General features: G+C 43.5%; 3 non-coding genes across 3 annotated transcripts; 2 read left to right on the top strand and 1 right to left on the bottom strand.

Annotated features, from left to right (window-relative positions):
* The first annotated feature begins 3,341 nt into the window (after window positions 1-3,341).
* Window positions 3,342-3,413, top strand: TRNAP-AGG (transfer RNA proline (anticodon AGG)). Its single transcript has one exon. It is a non-coding gene; the product is annotated as a tRNA-Pro (tRNA).
* Window positions 3,414-6,932: 3,519 nt separating this feature from the next.
* Window positions 6,933-7,004, bottom strand: TRNAP-UGG (transfer RNA proline (anticodon UGG)). The gene has a single exon. It is a non-coding gene; the product is annotated as a tRNA-Pro (tRNA).
* A 227-nt stretch (window positions 7,005-7,231) lies between these two features.
* On the top strand, window positions 7,232-7,303 carry TRNAP-UGG (transfer RNA proline (anticodon UGG)). The gene has a single exon. It is a non-coding gene; the product is annotated as a tRNA-Pro (tRNA).
* The last annotated feature ends 2,070 nt before the right edge of the window (window positions 7,304-9,373 follow it).

The raw sequence follows: 9,373 nt of genomic DNA on the forward strand, positions 1-9,373 counted from the left end.
TTAAGTTTTAAGCATGAATTATTTTATTTATGTTGTTTTACGATCTGTTACACTCATGTCCATAAATTAAGGATAATTCAGAATCACACGGAAATCGAAATCTAAAGTAAAAATTTCACCTGTAGAATTACCACACTCATCTGCAAGAATGATATGCAAATTTCAGGAAGCCGCCAGATGATGTCGATAGTACGTCACAATGACTAGAGTGTAAGAGGGGGTGGCAAAGATAAGGAATGGTGGCAAAGAAGTGAAATTGTTCACAAGAGTTCTGTGAGGCGCTCAGTGCCATAAGCGAATAGTTATGACACAGAGGACGCATGTGGATGATTTTTTACGTGGTAGAATTATCGGCCGCCTGGAATGTGGGCGTACTCAGATGGAAGTATCCGAGGAACTTGGAATTGCCCAAAGTGCCATCTCTAGGCTTTGGCAACAATTCCAAGATAACGGAAATGTCAGTAGACGTTACAGTACAGGTCGCCCCCGAGTTACAACGCCGAATGAAGACCGGTATTTGGCAGTAACTGCCAAAAGAAGCAGACGGAGCACAGCATCCGACCTGTCTCGTCAGCTATCTGCAGCGACGGGTACCACAATTTCAAGGCAAACCTGGACAGACGTTTGGGAGATATTGGTCTATATGCTCGCAGGCCTGTCAGATGTGTTCCGCTCACGGCAACTCACTGTCGGCAGCGATTAGCCTGGAGTAGAGAACATGCAATGTGGACATCGTCACAGTGGGCTTGTGTGATGTTTTCCGACGAGTCTAGGTTTAGCTTGCAGTCTGATTCCCGTCGGACTTTCATATTTAGAACGCCGGGTACCCGTTACCACCAAGACAACATCATTGAACGACACCGTTACGGTGGTGCAGCATTGCTCGTTTGGGGTGGAATTATACTGGGTTCCAGAACATACTGGAGTATATACATACTCCATTCGTTACTGGAGTAGGGAAAAGACAATCTTCTTCTCGGGCCATGGACCGTTTCCCACCAACTTCAAGCGTTTCAAAATTTCTGACAACGAGCAATGTATATGCGGAGGAGTGGGAAGTCCAATTCACTTTGCTACGGAATGTGTCCACACCAGTCGTTTCCACTTAGTTAAGCCACGGCCGCAATTGGAGAACGAGTGGTTTAAAAGAATGGCCAAGGATGATGAGGCACTCGGGAAAATCAAGGAACTGGTCGGCTTTCTGGAAGAGAGTATGGAGTGGCTCCATAATAAGCGGACGGGAGCAGCAGATCGAGCGACGAGCCTACCTGCACCCAGGAGAAGGAGTGAGAGAATCAGAAGGCGTCAGGAGACAGAACAGGAGACGGGACGACAGGGAGAAGAAGAATGGACTGAGGAGGAAAATGAAGATCAAGAGGCAGACGATCCAGGCTCCGACTCCGACTTCCAATGAGGACGAGGCGAAGAAGGAGGAAGTCACGAATTAGTATTTAATTAAATAAGGGTGTCAGGCAGTTGAATGCATACAGTCGCTTTCGTGGCCCGGGGTATTTGGGGGGGGGGGACACACTCATACTTCCGGCACAACTCAATCGGTAGTAAATTGCCTATGGCGATAGACCGGAGTTGTGCTCGGTTTGAATGAATGAATGAATGGGTTCCAGAACAGATCTGCATGTTCAAACCGGAACCATGAAAGCCCAAATTTATCGGGACATCATTCTGGAACAACATGTACGTTTGTTTAGGGGTGCCATGGGCGCAGAATTTGTGTTTATGGGTGACAACGCCCGTCCTCACCGAGCAAACATCGTAAACGAATGCCTTGAATCTGAGGATATAACCCGTATGGAATGGCCAGCATTCTCACCTGACTTGAATCCGATGGAGCATGTGTGGGACATGCTTGGCCGACGAGTTGCAGCCCGTCAACCACCTCCTACATGTGTACCGGAACTTCGGAGAGCATTGCTTGCTGGGTGGAGTGATCTTCCCCAAGATCAGATCGATAATTTGGTACTCAGCATGCCTAGGCGTTGTACGGACTGTATTTCATCGCATGGGAGACATACAATGTATATACATACCAACCATGCAATAGTAAGTTTTTGTAAAGGAGATATTTTTTACAATTGCTCCAGGGAGCAAAAATCGTAGTTTTTATGAATAGTATCATACATACACCATCGTTTTTGTTCTTTATCTTTTGTTTAATAAATGGGCTTTATGAATAAGTTACGTTTGTTTTGTTTCTGAACCTTTATTTGCCGGAGCTGGTATTATCCTCAATTTATGGACATGAGTGTATATTGATGTATAGATTCTGGTGTTCATTAAGAATAAAAATATATTGTGGTTTGATATTCTTATGTTACTATTTGTATGATTAAACGCATGTTACAGATTCATCATTTTTGGGACGGTATGTCTGTAACTCTTCTGGGATAACGTTATATTGGTTTTTCGGCACTTGATAGAACCTCGTCTCTAGATTGAATAACTTATATTTCCTTTTGTTTTTAACCATTTTTATTGTTCAAGAACGAAAAATTGGTGTAATTTTTCAAAATTTCCAGAGCCCGGCATCAAGATCCCACGACTTCGGCCGATATTCGTGGGTTATCGTCGTCGTCGCTGTTCGTGTAAATGAAGGGCGAGAATGTGATCCCCACCCCCGATTGAAAAATAAGTTTGAAGTTTGTACATTTTCTAACATTTGTGCTGATTGCCGCTTACTTTCTTTCCTCCTTCATTTTAGCAGATCATTTATTGAATTACAAATACCATTTTTTGATTTGATTGAGAAAGGGAATCGTCGGGTATTCTTACGTGGTGACTTTAACTCAAGGACGGGGAATGATGGTGATATTCCCGCTCCCCCACAGAATGCTTGAGCGGATTCGCTGCTAAAAAGCTCAAAGTCACGCACTGTTCGCGTGATCGTGTTAGAAATACCAGCCGGAGACTTTTTTTCTGAATTTTGTGCAGGAATGCTGCTCCCTTAGTATTCTTAATAGTAGAATAACGGGCGACCTTGAAACAACATTTCAAATTTGCGAAACAGCAAGTGAACGGCGTAACAAATTATGTAGTAGCATCACCGTATTTACTTACTAATGCTACTAAGCTGGATTATTTTGAATTATCCCGATTATGATCATTTTTCGACCCTCACCACTTCTTTTTAATAAATCAAACGAATAAAATTCCTCTATCAATTTATCCCGGAAAATGTTTTCGCTCTATTTGGAAGGAATAGTGCTTGCTACTCTAGATGTTCTCAGATAACTTACAGATAAACGGAGGACAACTTGCAAAATGGCCGGATGAAGGGAGAAATTCTATTTGTTATTTTGGGTTGTTGGTGCCGGTGATAACGTGGTTCGGTGGTCTAGGGGTATGATTCTCGCTTAGGGTGCGAGAGGTCCCGGGTTCAAATCCCGGCCGAACCCTGCAGTGTTTTTTTTTTTCCCTTTCAAAAATTGTGAGATCTCAGCTTTTTTTTTGTTGCTCCCGTTCAGTGGCGTAGCCAAGGGGGATAGCATAGGTAGCGATGGCTCCTCCAATCAAAATTTTTGCCTACATTGGCGCCTCTGTGGCATGTGCTACGACATGGTGCCTAAAGTTGTTCTGATGTTTCGCGACAAAAAATACGAAGCCCTCATAATGCTTTTCTAATGAAATGTTTCCAATTACAATTCTCAACATTTCATTACAATTCTCAACATTTCATTACACAGCCAAGATTCCAGACTCTGCCATGAAGCTGGACTGAAAGAACTCTCGGCAATGAGATTAGTCCGGCGACAGAGTTTTGGCATTTATTCATTCAGCCTAGATGCAAGGGTCGTTAAAACAGCAACATGGGCCTCCGGGCCAAGTAATGTTCGGGGGGAGCCCTACCAGGCTAGATGTATCTACGAAGGTTTTTCAACAACTGACTGTGTGTGTGTTGCGGAGATATGTTTTGGAAAGAGAGAAAATTCAACATCCTTTGCGGGAGAAATCAAACCCACGTCCTTTCAGTTTCCGGGTGAATGCCCTAGACCAGTGGTTCTCAACAGGCGTGGTCATACACACGGCTAAAGGTCTGGACACACATATCCGCACCGTGCCCGACACGTGCGTCGGCCGAGGGTAGGTCATCACACGGTCGAAGAATAATTCTTTGCTAAGCAATGCAGCCGTTCACACATCTCCGTACCGTAGCCGTCACCGTCACCGCACCGCGTCCACACCGTCACCGAGTAGTTTATTTTATATTTTTTATAAAAGAGCTTTAATTCATTTCAGTCAATTGCGGAATTATTAATTCTATTTATTTCTTAATTTTCATTAATTCTGAATTTTCAATAACTTCGAAATTATTTCTTTTTTTGTTAATTAAAATTCTTCATTGGTACTGAAATAATTTCTTTCAATTATTTTTAATCCATCGGTTTTAGAGTTTTCATTAATTTCGGAAACGGTTTCTCACATTAGTTTAAAATTACCTCCATGTTTTTTGTTTGTATGGGGTATTTCTTAGCGTTCGTGTATATTCAGTATGCCGATTCCCTCTTCCCACAAAATATATGAAATCTTGTTGAAGGGAGGGGGGTGTTTTGAACATTTTTTTCGTGCCCCGAAATTGTTTAGACGCACCTGGCCCCGGTTCTGTGGCACTATAAATTTTTTTTTTATCAAACTTTTATAGTGTAATACCGGACTAAACCAGCACCTCCTAGAGATAGAATGGCTCCGCAGTCTGCTTGTGGCGTCAGTAAGTAGTCTATTTTCCCCTCAGAATATTCAGGGTGGGGGGGGGGGGGAATTCCCCGCTCGTGCCAGTATCATCGTTGTGAGGAAAAGAAATGATCTCGGCCTCAAAATTGGCGATTTCTATGCCCCACATCCAATCACTATGCGGTATTAGTGAGCCAATCAGGAAGATTCTACGCCAAAATAAGAAGAAAAAAACGAAATAGGATGCTGTGTTTCAAAATTTGGCAAACTTGCTATGTAGTCTGAATGGCGTTTTTCTAGGAGGTGCTGCCTAACCACGACCCCTAATAGTCGCTCTGATCGAATTGTTGATATTTTTGGTGATCGCGATCAACCGAAATTTGATAATCTGCCGTTATTCGATTCTCCAAATTTGGAGTAAATACCCATCTCCTGTCAAACACATTTCTAATTTCAAGAGTCTTTTGTTGAAACATTAATAGTTTACTACCTAAAAATACAAGTTCACTAGACCAGATATCTAATTTTGATCGCGAATCATGGGAGGCCAATTATTTATACTAATAATTTTTTTTTCAATTGGACTGAACACAACCAAACATCAATAGACGAAGCCCATGACGTCACTGAAGAAGGTATCTCACCTGTAGTAACTGGAGATATCCTACAAAAAGGGGTAAAGATGGCGCATGCGTCGGCCAACTATATCCAATGGCTATAAGTGAGATGACGGGCCACGAGCTTCGCGCGTAGGCCTTATGCTGTAGATCAGTGTTTCTTAACCTTTTTTTGCCCGTGGCCCCCTTTCTCAACCATTTTTTTTTTTCTCGTGGCTCCTCTGCCTTTCTTAGAGTCTTCGATCCTCATCAAGAAACCAGATCCTTTATACGTACTGAAATGATTTTTTTCAGTGAATTTATACTGAACGAAAATTTTGCAAAGAAAATTGGCCTCCAGACCGCAGGCCTAGAATTTATTGATTTTCCCGCTTGTCCGAGTTCTATCAGGGCCGTCTCGACATCATGCCATGCCCTCCTAGGCAAAGTGATGCTATGGTAGTCCCATACTTAGCTGGAAATAAACAGCCTACATATTCCCTACTTATTTTCAAAATTAATTGTACTATACGATATATCATGAGGTGGGGTCACTTATGCACATGAGGCCCACGGGCATGACCCCTCACCAAAGTGGGACTGACAGAGTGCAGCCCGGGCCTGATATGGTTTTCATAATTTTTTGTTTTTCACACTATAAATTTAATATAGAGAAGGGTTCTGTGAAAAATCTAAGCGGGGACCTGCAAAAAACCCCATCCTAGGGAACTTGTTGCAAAATCTAGGTAGTGCGGCCCGGGTGGGTCCATGCCCTAAGACGCCCCTGGTTTTATGAGTGGTTTTGTTGGATTCTGTAAAGTAACTAATATAAAAGCTATATAAGCTCACTACATAAATTGTCCTCAAGGTCTTGCAGTCTATTTCTCGACAGATGGCAGCAATGATGCAAACAACAATCATTACATTGGAACAAACGTCACGTTAAGTTTACAACACATACACGCACATTCCGGGATGTACCAATTCGTTAGAAATTCCAATGATGTTGAAATGGGCAAAAGTGCATTAATTGCTTTACTATGGCCTCACGTGGACAGCCAGACCTAACTCAGATCAAACCTCACATTGCTGACACTGCCACCAGATGGCGACTTATCCGATACGTCTGTCACGCATCAGAGTAAAAAATTATTCAATTTAATTTATTTTAAGACAAGTAGACCGTAATGTTTCTTGACTTATCTCCATAATATCCCCCCCCCCCAGCCAATATCGCTGCACACCGGTTGGAAACACTGGTCTAGTGCGTTCATTTGCAAAGTGAGAGGACGTGGGTTCGATTCCCCGTAAAGAGGCAGTAGAATCTCCCTCTTTCCAAAAAAAAAAATTCATCCTCGCAACACAGCCAGTACTTAAAACCTGGATAAACGGAGAGTGACGTCATCCTTTCACACAAGGCAGTAATAATTCAGAGAAGACTAGAAGTGGCAAATATTCCGAAAAGGCCAAGGGCAGGGCAGAAAATTAGAAAAGGACCAATTGGATGAATTCTGAGAAGTCAGAATATAAAAAACGCAGAAACAGGGAAGGCATCATTTCGGAAAACGGCACAAAGAGGGGAGGGCAAATTCTCAAAATGTCAGGGGGACAGAAGTTTTATTGTAGGAGGGGGAAAAAAAAAAAGATTCTGGGCTCGACCGGGATTTGAACCCAGGGCCTCTCGCACCCAAAGCGAGAATCATACCCCTAGACCACCGAGCCACACAATTCCGCTGGCGCGCTTTAAATTAACAGCTGTTGTGACGTCGACCCAGAACAGCGTCAGTAAACGGACGCTTTCGTTCCTTCGTGGTGAGACGGATTCCGGAAAATGCGACAGGGAGGGTAGAAATTCACAAAAAGGGGGGACGGAGGACAACTTGCAAAATGGCCGGATAAGGGGAGAAATTCTATTTGTTATTTTGTGTTGTTGGTGCCAGTGATAACGTGGTTCGGTGGTCTAGGGGTATGATTCTCGCTTTGGGTGCGAGAGGTCCCGGGTTCAAATCCCGGCCGAACCCTGCAGTGTTTTTTTTTCCCCCTTTTCAAAAATTGTGAGATCTCAGCTTCTTTTTTGTTACTCCCGTTCAGTGGCGTAGCCAAGGGGGATAGCATAGGTAGCGATGGCTGCTCCAATCAAATTTTTGCCTACATTGGCACCTCTGTGGCATGTGCTACGACATGGTGCCTAAAGTTGTTCTGATGTTTCGCGACAAAAAATGCGAAGCCCTCATAATGCTTCTCTAATGAAATGTTTCCAATTGAAAACCTTACTCATTACAGCCAAGATTCCAGACACTGCCACGAAGCTGGGCTGAAAGAACTCTCCGCAATGGGATTATTCCGGCATTCAGTCATTCAGCCTAGGTGCAGGGGTCGTTAAAACAGCAACACGGGCCTCCGGGCCAAGTAATGTTCGGGGGGAGCCCTACCAGGATAGATGTAACTACGAAGGTTTTTTAACTGGCTGTTGCGAAGATATATTTTGGAAAGAGAGAAAATTCAACTGCCTTTGCGGGGAATCAAACCCACGTCCATGGCCCCCCACAAGGGAGAGACTGCCATGGCTCCAGCCCTGGGGCCCGGGACGATTCTCATTCTTATTTTATTTTTTCACGCCATAAATTCACTAGAAAGGGGCCCGTGAAAAGTCTGGTCTAGGGGTCCTGCTCCAGGATGTGGAGGCCATGCCCACGTCCTTTCACTTTCCCGGTGAATGCCCTAGACCAGTGGTTCTCAACCTTTGGAAGCCCGTGGCCCAGTTGATTCCCCTTTTGTGAGTGGAAGGCGCGGTCGTACACACGACCAATAGAAAATAAATGAGGAAAAATGAAACAGTGAATCACTTGCGGCCCGGTTTGACTGATGGTAGGTCGGCCCGGCGGTTGAGAAACACTGGTCTAGATCGCTCTTTGGGTTAGTCTCGTTCTTACACACGTTGTAGGTCACTCACATGTTTATACACGCTCTAGGTCGCTTTCTGACCTAATCCACCACTCTCTTTGCAGAGGCGGATTCATGGTGGGGCTATACGAATTTTACGGCTCTTCTTCAATGCCATAAATTTTCTTGGCCACTCATTCCTCAATTTACAATTTATGGAATTGGGGGAGAGCGGGCAAGGGGGCAGGACCGGACTTAACGTGGGGAGCGAAAGGTGCGGTCGCACCGGGCCGCAAAATTTCAGGGGCGCAATTTCTTCCAAAAGAAACACTTTTCTTTCTCAGCAAATGGAAAATTCTTGGAAATTTGCAATTAAAATTTAATTTTTTCCCATTAAACTATTATTCATTGTGAAAGGAGGATTTCAGTTTGAAGCCCCTATAATATCATTTTAGCATTATTAGGCATAGCAGTAGCTTATTTCGAACAGGAAAAGACTATATGCAGGTGGTCACATTCTTTACTCCTGAAAAAAGTCTGGCTTTTCTTTCTGCCATTAAAGAAATGACAGGGCTACGTTAACCAAAGGAAAAAACATACTTAGGGCATCAGATGAAAAGGGACGTCACGTTACAAAAGAAATGTAGTAATTTTTTCCCCTTGAAAAATCTTCCCTCTCATTGAAGTAATTACCATCTGTTCTGGAGGTACCAATAGTGCGCACAAGGCGAATGTTTGTAGTTTCATCCCGCGGTGCTTCCACTAGCCATAGTAGCCTGTGGCATGGGCATCTCTAGAAGACGACTGCCCCGGAGCAAGGCAACTTCGACTGTCGTTTGGAGTGGAGTGCTAATTGCATGCCTTTCTGCGAACCTCTGAACTGTCACGATGTTTCCCTGAGAGGCTTGAGAACTTCTTGGAAATTTTCTAGCGCCACCATCTATCTGGGAATCATTCGCTCTTATATTCCGGATAAGGGCATACAATGTATGAATTATAAATTTTGACAATCTTTACTATTGAACTTCCGAAAAAAGGTAACACGTCTCTCTCCGATTTTTTTTTTCTCAATCTATTTACTAATTTAGTACTGTACCGACATAAGAAATATTTTGTTTCATGAACAGAGAGTTCATGCATAAAATCATTTAAGAGCGCAAAGGTCCGAAAATTTAAGATGCAGGCTACGTTGCTTGCAGCCCCGACAT

This window comes from Pholcus phalangioides, unplaced genomic scaffold (assembly GCF_987345545.1).
Source record: "Pholcus phalangioides strain wild (caught in Gottingen) unplaced genomic scaffold, Ppha-v1.0 ptg000027l_1, whole genome shotgun sequence".
Classification (NCBI taxonomy): Eukaryota; Metazoa; Arthropoda; class Arachnida; order Araneae; family Pholcidae; genus Pholcus; species Pholcus phalangioides.